This window comes from Megascapheus bottae, chromosome 8 (genome assembly GCF_031878675.1).
Source record: "Megascapheus bottae isolate mThoBot1 chromosome 8, mThoBot2.hap1, whole genome shotgun sequence".
NCBI classification, from domain to species: domain Eukaryota; kingdom Metazoa; phylum Chordata; class Mammalia; order Rodentia; family Geomyidae; genus Megascapheus; species Megascapheus bottae.
In genome coordinates, this window is record NC_143516.1 from 12,616,956 (window position 1) to 12,631,284 (window position 14,329).

Genomic DNA, 14,329 nt, shown 5'->3' on the forward strand with positions numbered 1-14,329 from the left:
AGATTAGAGGCATGAGCCACAAAGCTCTGGAAGTAACCATATTCTTCCTGACCCAAGTCTTCAAAGGATAGAAAGAGTACAGCTCTGCATGAAGCTCCTATCAGAGAAAGGTTGCAAGCTGAAAATAGCATTCACAGGCATAAATATGTGCAATGTCTACAGAGAAAATTTCAACATATATAACTCAAATATATATGTCTTTTTCATAAACGAATATTTAGCTTTTTTAAAATCACCAAGTTTGTCATTGTGCTGTATATTTGGCTAATTTCTACAATCAGCCTTATTCTGAGATTAGCATTATAAATCATCTGGGCCGGGAGTTTGGCCTAGTGGTTAAAGTGCTTGCCTAGCATGCATGAAGACCCGGGTTCGATTCCTCGGTACCACATACATAGAAAAAAGCCAGAAGTGGTGCTGAGGCTCACGTGGCAGAGCTCTAGCCTTGAGAAAGTCCAAGGACAGTGCTCAGGCCCTGAGCTCAAGCCCAGGACGGGCAAAAAAAAAAAAAAAGAATTATAACTCATCATAGCTAGAAAGTCTAGATTCTGACAACTATAAAAGCTGAAGAAAGGTTAGAAAATTGAGTCACTTCATCTTTCCAGCATAAATAAGTAATTTCACCCTGTCTATCGTTCAAACCACAATATATCAAATACTCTACGGCATGGAATTTGTCCAGGTCAGCTCGTGTCTCCATATCCTAACTCATCAATCTTCATGAGAAAAATAAACCACTATGTGATTTGACATGGACAAGTTAATAAGCAATAGTTGAAAACATCAGCTGTTAATACCTAGTAAATGCATGTTTTTAAATTTTTTGTCAAAATGCATACACACCGATGACACAAACCAAATGACATTCTTCCCAAATTCTAGAAGGTCATCATCTAAAATAGAAAATACTGAAATCAAGAATTGGGAAGAACAAGCATGCATTTAATTCAATCCATAGTAGACCTCAACAATTGAGGTCCCTCTCATTTTTTCTCAAAAAGATGAGTTGGCTAAGCTTTTGGGCATGGCACACATCATAATCTCAAAGTAATACTGTAGGTCTACAGCCAGTCCTGCAGGGCAAAGCTGCATCTCAAGCTACAGACACGCATCAGACACCCACACTCCACTCCTCCCAAACCCCAAATCCCTCATCAAGGTTTTCAAAGGAATTCCCAAGGTGGCTGTGATTCACAGAATGGATGGAGAAAATGTAATTTGGCTATTTTAAAACAAAATCAGTCTGCCAAAGTATGCATCTTGGCAGAAAACCCTTTGTGTAATTCCTTTGAAGCCTTTGGTTGGGCAAAGAGAAGGTTTCCAGGAGTATAGATAAATGGACTAAGGTTCCTAAATTACCAATAATAGGGAAGTTCCATGTGCTATCACCATCCAGCTGCAGACCAAGAAGTAGCAATGCATTTTCAGAAATAGCCACTTTTTAAAATAGGAGGAAAAATGACTTCCATTGCAAGAAGAGAGAGAGGGAGGGAGCAGGGAGGGAGGAAAGCTAGCAGGTATAAATGGCAAGGTTCATCTCTGTAGTCTCCATTACCATCAGTAAGTGTAATTGAATGTATTAGCAGGTCTCTGTAGGAATGCGATATGCCAACACGCTCTAATTTTCATTAGTTTCTCAAAACTGTCATGTGAGGAATTTAAACTATGAGCACGAGAGAAATTAATAATGGCGGGTGTTGAACAAAAGTATTAAGATGAAAAAAAAAGAAGCAGACCTTGCTTATGAAAGGGAAGATGGTTAAATCATACCACGGGAAAGCACTGGGTTGACAGCCGACCACTGATTTTCCTGCAACAACTGTTGTGCAAAGGAGTAAGAAGAGCTGTAAGTCTCTCCCGTCCCCATTTTGGTGAACAACTACTTTATTGCACAAAGGTAGATTGAAAAAAGCTAAGCATGTACAGGAGATGAAGGGCTTCCTTTCCTTTTTCAAAATGAAAAGGCTAGGTGCTGCCAGCCAGGCTGTAGGTTTTCTTAAGAGAAGACTACATCAATGAGAAAGGCAGGTGGGCTGTGGTGAAAATATCTGGGCACATTAGGGAAACAGCAAATGACTACTGCCTTGTTTTTTGTTTTTGTTTTTCATCAAATAAGGATACTGCCATTGCAGCCTATTTATTTCAATCTTCTTCTGCTAGACAGATAGAAGACGGAGGTTTAACGAGACCAAGCATTGCCTACAGGTATTCTGAAGCATCTTTGAGCTGAAATGAGCTTATAGCATTAAATGCTCAGCTTATGCCTAACATGCTGAGCTTCTGTATCAGATGAGCTTCCAAAGATCTCCATGGGCTTTTGGCTTCATCCCAGCCAATGGAAGAGGCAGTGGGTCTGTGGGTGCTGTCACATCCCCTTCCTTGTCTTAGTATGAAGGGAGAACAACTAGCCAGGGAAAAAAAATGATTCTCAAGTATATTCTTCCCTTCAGTCAAGACAATATGCTTCTTTTTTAAATAATTTTTATTGTAATTAATAAAAGGGTTATATGATATTTGCCAGATAGAAGGTGCATTAATTCACATACACTGATACCCTTTCACATATCTTGGTCCCCATTACCCTCTCCCCAAACCCCCCATCTTGGTTTTCCCCCCCTTCCCTATCCAATTTCAAATAACCAAATACAAATATATCCAATATATCAGATAACAAAGTGAGATACTGTAACAATATGAGATAACCAAGGGACAGCAAAAGAGATGAGAGATAACATAGTACCTTAAGGACAACAATCATTCATTATATGGCTTTTGTTTCAATATCCTGGAGGTCCTTTCAATTAGCTTCATACTATATAGCCTTATGTATCAAGGTTTTGCTCTATTGCAAATCTCTGCTAGGAGAGCCCAAGGTTTCTACTGATTATGACAAATGAGGGAAACCATTGAGCCTAAGTTCCTTTGAGTCTGGCTTACTTCACTTAATATGATCTTTTCTAAGTCTTTCCATTTGCTAACAAATGGGGCGATGTCATTCTTTCTGACAGCAGCATTGAATTCCATTGTGTACAAATACCACATCTTGTTGATCCACTCATCAACTGAGGGACATCTAGGTTGGTTCCATATCTTTGCTATAGCCAGGGTCAGGAAAACTAATAACAACAGATGCTGGAGGAGATGTGGCCAGGAGAGATCACTACTACACTGTTGGTGGGAGTGCAAACTCGTTCAACCATTATGGAAAGCAATATGGCAGTGCCTCAAAAGACTAACCACAGAGCTCCCCTATGTCCCAGCAATTCCACTACTTGGCATTTACCCAACCATCCAGAATCTAGGGCATACTAAATCCACTAGCACAACAATGTTCATTGCAGCATTATTCACCATAGCAAAGATATGGACAATCTGATTCTTAAACAGTATCCTTAAGTCTATTGTGTTTGGTCGGAATGAAAAGACATTTAGAACTAGTTAGCTGACTGAACACATGCAGGAATCTTTGGCAGCTTGTACATCAGAGCTGTTTCTATCACATTGAGATTAACAGCAATTAGCATTTGATAATGGCCTGCGTGTGACTGACCCTATACAAGAATCACAAATCATAGAAACATTAAGTCTGTTCAGGGTCAGAATCCTCACCAAAGGTATCTGACTTCAGGGCCCAAATGTTTGACCACCAGTCAGTACCATCTCCAGCCACCATGTCAGGCATGGAACACAATTGTTTAAAAAGTGACAAGTAGGGCTAGGAGCATGGCCTAGTGGTTGAGTGCCTGCCTTGCATGCACAAAGCCCTAGGTCTGATTCCTAGCAATCACATACACAGAAAAAGCCACAAGTGGTACTGTGGCTCAGGTGGTAGAGAGCTAGCCTTGAGAAAGTCCTAGGACAGTGCCCACACTCTGGGGCTTGAACAGCCTGAGGACTGGCCAAGAAAATAAATAAATAAATAGTGACAAGTATAGGAGTCCAACACAGATACTTTGATTTCCGTGCATGTATGTGTGTGTGTGCATGCATGTATGGGTGTGTGTGTGTGTGTGTGTGTGTGTGTGTGTGTGTGTGTGTGTGTGTGTGTGTGCTGGTCCTAGAGCTTGAATTCAGGGCCTGGGCACTCTCAAAAGTGGCATTCCTTGGTATCTAAGGGAGTTAAATTATCCCATTTCTTACATTAATTGTGTTTAATTCTCAAAGCCCTACAGTCTTTCTAGATATTTCTAGTCAGGCTATCTTTTTTCTTGCATTGTCAACCAAGGCACTTTCTAGAGATTGTCTTGGTTTTTAATAATGTATGTTGAATACATGGTATTTTCTAATTAAACATTAAGTATCAAGAAAAGCTTTACCATATATGCTTTTGTATGTCTATCTCTTACACTATACAGTAATATCTAACATGGTTGTATGACTTGCTAAATGAGTACATGATTAGAAGAGTAATTTGGAACCGTAAGTATTGCCAGACGAAGTCTGGGTAATAAAACTCCCAGCCCGGCAGTTCTCAATATCATTTGTTCTTCTGCTCCTGAGTTTGTATGGTCGATGTGATCTGAGTTAGTTTCACGGGGGCTGGCTCCAGGCAGGCTGGCTCAAGTCTGTTCCACGTCTATGTCCATTTCAGGATCTAGACTGAAAAGGTGGTAGCTCTTTGGTCCCCTCCTTTCACCAATGCCAAACAAAGAATAAAGGCCCCTTTGGGGTATCTGGCAGTTTCTACCCTTTCATTGACTAAATTCTGTCATAAAAGCCCAAATTAAGGGTAGAAAGCACCCACAGCGGGACTAGGAGCAGAGACTATTTGCTATTAAGTCAAAATAAAATACAAGGGAGACTGAACGTTGGGGAACTGCCCCTAGAAATGTCTTTAGAAGAATATACAGCCATCAGAACCAATCAAACCTTCTTCAAACATCAATCTCACTGTTCTCATGACTCTACATTCAGGGTATCGCAGTCCTATCTTATAGGATTACTAGACACTAATAAAGTAACTCATATGAAGTATTTTAACATGGTGTCCTTAGTACTACGAAATGTCTATTTTCATTACTTTGTCTTATGCTAGTACTGAGGTTTGAGCCTCATGTTCTCACTTGTCTTTTTCACTCAAGGCTAACATGTTGACCACTTGAGCTACATCTCTACTTCCAGCTGGTCGAATAAAGGCAAAAGTCCGTCAGATTTGTCTGCCTGGGCTGGCTTCAAATCTCCATCTTCACAACTCAGTCTCCTGAAGAGCTCAGATGATAGGCATGAGCCACCAACGCTGGGCTTTTTATGACATTTGAATATGTGTCATAAGTGTCTACTGTGCTCATGTCATTACTGATGGTACAGATGGTGACAAATCACCAAAAGTTTCTATTATTCATAAATGTACCCACTTTCCAAATTTCAGCCATCTCGTGATAGTCATACAAACTAAAACAAAACCAAAAACCAAAACCTATCGACACAATATGTCTACCGAAATTTTCAATGCAATCTGTGATGAATACGCCTATGGATACCATATCCACCTGTGTGGATACTGCCTATGCATGTATCCACTCAGCTCCCCCCCCCCAGTCTCCAGCTTTCCAAGCTTCCCTGTACTCTGTGGAGATGAAGGGTTTCCCTTCTTTACTTTTCCTTCTTGTCCAACTTCATTGACACTCAATCGATCATACTATTTCTCTCACCTTGTCTCTTCCCTAATGAACCTTGTGTGTGTCTAATGTGCACTATGTTGGAGCAAATACAAACCTAAAACAGGTAACTTACCCTCCCTTAAAATAATCCATAACCTAATAGAAGAAACAAAGGAAGGAAGGAAGGAAGGAAGGAAGGAAGGAAGGAAGGAAGGAAGGAAGGAAGGAAGGAAGGAAGGGAGGGAGGGAGGGACAGGGGAAGGAATTGGCACCATCATTTTCTACTGGATGGTAATAAAAAAAACAATTGTGTACAGTCTTTAAAATGTACACCAGGGCCGGGAGTTTGGCCTAGTGGTAAGTGCTTGCCTAGCATGCGCGAAGACCCGGGTTCGATTCCTCAGTACCACATACATAGAAAACAAGCCGGAAGTGGTGCTGAGGCTCAAGTGGTAGAGCTCTAGCCTTGAGAAGTCCAAGGACAGTCGTCCTTTTGTAGGGAGGCCACGAGTGCTGTGCTCCACAGGAACCTCCCTCTGTGTCCGCCAAGTCTCCTTGACATGGAAAAGTCGCAGCGGCCAATGGGTGGGGGTGTACACTGCCTCTTTTCTCCAAATGTCTGACTGCTCGCCTAAGTGTGAGTCTAACAGGCCTTCTTCCCTCTCCCTTCAGTTCGTTCAGCTACCAGCCAAGCCAATAGTGTCATTGCTGTCCCCTCCCCGCTGTGAGGTGTCAGAAGGAAGTTGATATCACAACCTGAAGGAGCCCTCAGGTCAGAAAAATCTCAACAGAAGGGACAGCACAACTTGCCACCTAGAATTCATCATCTTTGCAATGACCGGAGCAGTAACCATGGTGAAAGCTCAAATCACTACAATTGTCTGGAGTTCTGTTCGGTGTTTCAATTCACCTCTTTATCCAAAGGTTAATGCTAACTAACCAAGTTTTATGCTTTCTTTGTTTCTATAGTACCTGTGGCATAAAAGGGCTTTAAAAAATGAGAAAAGGAGCTGTATGGGGAGAAAGAAAGTAGGGTCGGGGGAGGTAAGGACGTTGTGAAGAGGAAACATGAAAAGGAGAAAGGAAGAATCTACATTAATTACAAAGCATTTTAACAAGATTTTTTTTTTGGGGGGGATACAAGTTCTGACTTAACAGCCTGCTAGAATTTAAGTCATGAGAACTTATCTTGCAACTGTTGTGCCTGTTCACAAAGACTATTTTGAAAGCTAATTGTATTGTCATTGTTATTTTTATTATTAGTTGTAGTACTATCCTTTGTGCTGGTATTGGGGCTTTAACTCAGTGCATAGGTGCTGTCCTTTAGCTTTCTTGCTTAAGACTGGTTCTCTACCATTTGAGCCACACCTCTATGTCTGGCTTTTTGGTGATTAACTGGAGATAAGAGTCTCACAGAAGTTCCTACCTGGGCTGGCTTCAAACCTTCATCTTCAAATCTCAGCCCCCGGGAGCAGCTAGGAATACAGATGTGTGTCACCAGTGCCTGACCATTTTTAAATAGCATTTGCCATTCGCACACACCCTTACTTTCTCTTACCCACTGCCAGGTTAGGAATGGTAAGTCCCACAGATTGGTTCTATTATCCTAAGACATACATCAGCCTTGCTTTTAAACGACTCTGACCTTCAGATCCACTCCTTGTAAAAAGAAGATGGAAAAGCAAATCTACAGTCTAAAGAGACGTCTGACTTGAATCCTGCAGAGCACAGTGAGCTTCCAGTCTTTATCTCCTCAGTGATGAGAGGAAGGATTACAGGCGGGATTTCTGCTGCACCCCCAGTGGAAGAAGCCATGGACAACCATCCATGAAAAGCAAAAGGACAGACAATCCACAGGGCCTAACCCAGAGAAAACACGCTCTGCGCAATCACCACCCACAAATTGGCCCTGACCCTCAAAGAACATTCAAATCATCACTTACCCAGTCAGTCCTACACAGCATATTTTAACTAATCTTGACTAGGAGTCTTTCGAAAATCAGCTAAAGACATCAAAGCTCTCTCACAGGTGCTGCTATATTATACCCCATCTTTATGGATCTGGCTGAATTTATGAACCTGAAAGGCAGAGCTTTTCATTTATCTCTGGTGAATTTCATCTTATTGGATTCCCCTGTCATTCATTCTACCCTCCTGACTTGTCTTTATAAACTCCAACTTGGCCTTCAATTTTGTCTTCTAGACATTAATGCATTAATATCGTCCCTATCTCTATGTTCAGGAATGTGCTCACTGATAGCTTTTATCCACCTAAATATGTTTAAAAGGAGAAAACAGACAAAAGAGAAAGGAATCTGTGACAATGTGTGGCAGATACGCCCTGGGTTGCTGGGCGGTCTGTGTAATGGGAACTCTCCTTGGGTGTGGGACACTAATGATGTAAGACACAGCCAATGTGTTGTCATAGCAGCCAGTGGCATCCTATCTGTCCATTAAGGGTTATGAGGGCCATGGACCACAGAGAGAGAGGGCAAAGTGTCAGGAGCACTCTCTCACCTCCTCACAGCAGCTCCTCCCTCTCTCTCTCTCTCTCTCTCTCTCTCTCTCTCTCACTCTCTCTCTCTCTCTATTTTTTTTCTTTCTTTCTTTCCCTGAGTTCTTCAGCTCAAGGATAGCGCCCAACCACTTTGAACCACAGCACCACTTCTGGTTTTCTGGTGGTTAATTGGAGATAAGAGTCTGGGATTTTCCTGCTGGGCTGGCTTTGAATGGTTGATCCTCAGATCTCAGCCTCCTGAGTGGCTAGAATTATAGGCATGAGCCACCAGTGCCCCGTTAGCTCTTTTATCTTGACTTCTATTTTTTTTTGGGGGGGGTTGGGGACACATGAGGACCATGTTCCATTTCCTCCATATTCTTCTCTCTGAAAAAAAAAATCCCTTTGTGTTCCAGGCAACCATTGATTTTTAGGCCAATTTTTTTTCTATTTTCTACAAGTACATCATAAGACACTTTGACAAATACCTTTGAAATTCACATCAACTTGACTGACCCTCAGCCCAGTAGCTCTGCTGTCAACCCATCCACAAAGCAAATGATCATAGCAAATCCCTGTCACTACCTTGTGATCTTCTGCTTTGTTTTGTTTAAATTTTTTAGGACTTAGCTAAGAAGCTGTCTCACAATGAGCTGGAATGGGCTAAAGTCTACATTTCAGAAATTATCTTATGTTTAACCACAATGATCAATAATCATGGACAAATAGAATTCTCAAATTCTTTTTCATGTGGGATGATAATGTATTTACATCAAATTGTTAAAAAAGGAACCAAAGGGGCTGGGAGTTTGGCCTAGTGGTTAAAGTGCTTGCCAAGCATGCATGAAGACCCGGGTTCGATTCCTCGGTACCACATACATAGAAAAAAGCCAGAAGTGGAGCTGTGGCTCAAATGGTAGAGCTCTAGCCTTGAGAAAGTCCAAGGACAGTGCTCAGGCCCTGAGCTCAAGCCCAGGACTGGCAAAAAAAAAAAAAGGACCCAAAGCTGTCTCTTTTAATGTCACTGGGGCTTGAACGTGAGCTTTGTGCTTTCCAGCCAGGAACGGTACCACTACAGCCATGCCGTATGCACAGAACTGTCTTATCATCTCTTGCTATTATTTAAGCCTGAGACCAGGTTAAAGAAACTTCATCAGAAGTCCATACTTTAATACTAACTCTTGTGAGGGTGAACTATGGAGGAGTGCAGGTAGAGGCCAGCTTGAGCAGGAAGTTCAAGAGACTCCTCTCAAACAATAAAAGAGCTGGGTGAGGTGATTCCCATGAAACCTATGTAGGAAACATAAACATGGGTATTACAGTCCAGTCTGGCCCAGGAAAAAAGTGAGACCTTGTTCAAAAATTAACAAAAGCAAATAGGGAACAAGCCATGACTCAAGGAGTATTTTGCCTAGGAGGTTCAAGTCCTGAGTTTCAACTGCATTATCATAAAAGAAGAGAGGAGGAAGAGAGAGAGAAAGAGGGGAAGGAGGAGGGGGAGGAGAAAGGGAACAGGGGGAGCAGGAAAAGAAAAAAAAAAGGAAAGACTTTTAATCCCAGCTACTCAAGGGATAGCATTAGGAAGGTCACAATCCGAGCCTGGCCCAGGCAAAATCTTGTGATTCTAACTCAAAAACAAATCAGAAATAATTGGGTTGGAATGTGGTTCAAGTGGTAGATCATTTACCTGGCTAGTGTCAGACACTGAGTTCAATACCTAGTCCTGTCAATAGGCAAATAAATAAAACTAAATAAGCTTCCTCCACATCAATGTAAAGCACACAACAAGGAGATCTGCCAACAATATTCATTGATTGCCGGGTGCCAGTGGCCCATGATTGTAATCTTAGCTACACAGGAGGCTGAGATCTGAGGATCACAGTTCAAAGCCAGCCCCAGCAGGAAAGCTATGATCCAATAAATGCTAGCCTTGAGCAAAAAAAAAAAAAAAAGTTCAGGTATGGCACCCTAATTCTGAGTTCTTGCTAGAGGACCAGCACATATATGCAAATATATCAACTGATCTACAATGCCATATTTTTATTCATGAACAACTATATGTCTTTCATAGACTAAAAATATTTACTGAATCTTTCATTCAGTATTCATTAACTCTTTGTGAACAACCCCTAAGCCCTGAGATACAGTGGCTGATATTATTAGCCACTTACACATAGAGACACAGAACAATGAGATACCTTGGCAGCAAGTACAGTGTATATAACAGGAAGTCAAAGAGCAAAGGGTGGCAGGTAGGATTTTAAAAACTGCTAAGATTTCGTTTTTGCTTACTTTCTTTTGAGATAAATTTCAAGGCTGGCAATACTTTAAGCTGTCATCCAAACATGGAGACATTCTCACTCAGATTTACTGGACAGCACTGTAAAATCTAGACTGGGCATCATAAAGAACACAGGAGAAAGGAGGGTTAATTATGTAAAGCCAACATTGGAATACATTGCATGTGGCTGGCAGCCTTCTCCGGACTCACATTAATATTCACATGGGTGCTGTTTAATGGTGCCTTCAGCCGGGGGACATGGAGCAGGAAGAGGTATAGAGGCAATCAAAAAATAATTTATTGCAACAGAAATATTCTTTCTTTTGGAGGCATCATCTTTAAAAAGGCAATCCCCCTCCTATCTCCTAATTTTACTAAATATATTATCTTTCCTGTCAAAACGCCAAGAGATCTTTATGAGAAATAGAAATTGGTATGATAAAAAAAAATCCACCATGAAATGTATCTCACGCAGGTTTCTCATCACACCTGACTTCTAATGTCATAAAATGACATTAAAGTTCAACCCAAGTTTTTACCTGAATAGACATTAAATCTTTTTCTGAATATTTTTATCCAGTTTACCAGGTAACTTTTGAGACACTAAAAGAAAAAGAAGTGGCAAACAGGTCCTTTGCTCCCTGTTGAGTTTTAAATATGTCCATATTAGTATTCCAATTTGAATTACACCAGGAATGAGACACCTTCAGCTTAGTTTTGTCTCTGAACTTACAAGTTAAGCCTTGACTCCTTCTGTCCCTACAATGCATTGCCTTCCTGCCATTCGTTAGGGGATGAGCTACATCTGTAATGTAAAATGCTTTGTGTTTTATTAAGGACCCGAAGCTATACTACGGTTCAAACCCTGTTTGCCACGCAGGGTCTCTACCACTTGAGTTATACCCACCCCCACAGTACCTTAAATTGATGAGTGTTTGAGAGCTGAAGTTTTCAGATACATCAGCCATCATGCCTTGAAAGTGACCAGTAAAATCTTATTCTTCCACAGTGTACTTTGTATTTTGGAAGCGCTGTACAAGTTTCCACTGAGTTCTATTATTTTCTTCAATAAAAGTGCTGTAACAAGCAGGTGAGGTATGGGAGAACAAAGCGCTAGCAGACCCAACCTGTCCGTAGCTGATTCTACAGAAAGGAGCAAATAGTCTCTTCTCACAGAAAGAGTGGAATATTTTCTACAGTCCAAAGTATGTCCCTAAAACACAGAAATGTATTAAAGTCCTTTAATATCTGAATAATGATTTCGATGTTAAAATTTGCTGTCATATGTTGCCAGTTATTTAATAACATGTCTTGTGTGTGAAGTATAGTTGGAAAAGCTGTATAAATAAGTAGAGGAGTAGACACGTTCTGGGTGTCTTTAAAGCACATAGAAACCTGACCTGATTGCCACCCCTTACACACACACACACACACACACACACACACACACACACACGCACACAGCTCCACTTAAATCTCATCTCACAGTCTGAAGCAGCTTGCTTCTAAGATGTCTAGCCAAGAGTTTGGACTTGGTTCCTACTGATGTGCACTGGATTGGTGCAAGTCTGGATTGGTCTCCTCAACATATGGACTGGTAGGACAGCGTTCTTGCTCTGTGCCCTGAGAAGAGGGGACAAGAAGTCCACAGCAGGAAAAGGAGACAGGACAGAGGTCCCGAGGCCTCTGGACTCTGTCCTTTCCGGAGTACCCATCTTCTTATCTCCCTTGGCCAGATATTCTAGAAAGCATTTCTGAGAGTCACAGAAAAGCCTCCTTTGGATATTAAGTTAGCTTACATTTCTTTCTGCTGTGTGGTGAGAAGGGCAGCAGTAAGTACTCTGACAGCCTGGGGTAGTGAGGCTTCCTGAGGGAAGACAGAGCCAGAAGAGGAAAATTAAATAGCACAGAGAATTCTATGTGTTCTCACTGAAAAGACAGAAAGGTCAGTTCCCAAGGTGATGGGCACCTGACCTAGCCAGTCTTCATTATTCGACGCTCTACTCCTAAGTCACAGCATCATTTTATTCCTCATAAATTGACACAATAAAGCCTGGATAACCTGAAAATTTGAACAATAAATACTTAAGAGGGGAAAAAAATCCAGCCTAGACAAAACAGTTCATTTTGTCTCTTCACCCAAGTGGAACTCACAAACATACCTTTTTCTTTATCACATTCCAGTTAGTTTTGTTTTTCTTTTAGCTCAGACATGTTTGGCTGTGAACAATCAAATACGAAGAGCACAAACATGCACTGGCTCATTTTGCAAGAAGACTGCAGACTCATGGTTCCATGGTGAGTTCCAAAATGTTAAATGTGGTTTCTCCACAATGCTCATGATCTTGTCACGATGGCTCAAAGATTCTACTAAAGATCCACATATCAAAACAGCATCTAAGGTAGAGAAGAAGGCTGCATGTAGGAACAACTCCTCAGCTTTAAACAAACAAACAAATTCTGAAGCTGGACACCTGTGACTCTCTTCTGTCACCCTGGCTGCTCCAGAAGCTAAGATATGAATGAGGATTGTGGTCCCAAGCCATCCCAGGCAGAAAAGTCCCCATGAGATTCTTATCTTCAATTGACCATTCAAAAACTAGAAATGATGCTGTGGTGCAGGTGGGAGAGTGCCATAGGCAGAGAAAGGATGTCACCTGACAATGGCTTTGATGAAAAGTAGCATCATCCAGAATCCAGGCTCAAGCTCTAGAATGATCTGTGATAGCGCCTTTCTGTTGGCCCACATGGCACTTTGAGTCACATCCTGGCTTTTTTTCAGTCACAGGACAAGTTCCAGGACCATCTGTCCAAAATACTTCCTACGCTGACCAAAACTCATAATCTCACCAGTACTATTTTCTTTCACATTTCATTGTTTATCTTTTAAAACTTCAAAAATCTTCCCCAAGTTCCCCTCAACTCTAACCTCCATTATCCTTGAAACCAGTAAGCAACTGAGAGCCAGACGTTCTTTGAAACTCATGGTTTCAGAGGGCTCAGTCCTTGGTTGCTTGGTTCCCCGTGTCTGGACAGAACATCACAGTGATGGACTGTGTGGGAGAAGGGCTTCTTCACCTCATGGCAGACAGGAAGCTGAGAGAGAGGGCTGGGGAGGAACCAGGAACAAAATATCCCCAAGGACCGCACCCCAGAGACTAACATCTTCCAGTTAGGACCACCTCCTCCTAAAGTTTCCCCACCACCTGAAATCTCTCTCTCAGCCAGCTGGGAACAAAGCATTTAGCACAAGAGCCTATAGAGGACTATTCATATTAAACTAATATTCCACCCTTGACCCCAAGGGCTCAGAATCATTCTCATAAAGTATAATGCCTTCAGTCCATCTCCAAGAGGCTCCAAAGACTGAACAGTTCTAATACTGTTTAAAAGTTGAACACTCCAGAGTCTTTACTGTTGCAAGGCAGAACCTTCAGTGTGATCAACTGACTATATAATGAGAAAATAAAGTTATATATTTCTGAGATGCTATGGCCCCAAATAAATATTCCTATACTTAAAAGGGAAGAACATGGAAACAATGAGGAAGAATTAGACAAAATCAAACCTTAAGTCTGCCCTGGTCCCAGGGCCTCACTGTCTGCAATCCATGTGGCCTCTCAACTTGCTCCTTTTTTGTCCAGACTGCTTGTTTTTCAGATACTTGTGCTATGCTTTTTACTCTTGACTCTTTTCACAAGTAAATTACAAGTGAGAAATCTTCATGCCTTGAATACCGATCTGCCTTGAATTTCTTCTACTGAATAAATTAATTAGTCTAGTAATCTACATCTCAGCCCTACTCAGAATCTTGGGACGTGGACAAAAGGTAGACAAGCTCTTTGCCAGAATGTGACATGAATTGCTCAAAAGAATTCCATCTGCAAGTTTATGAACCCAGTCTTTACTGATCAATTTTTTACTCCCATTTTGCTCTTTGGACCTCCCACC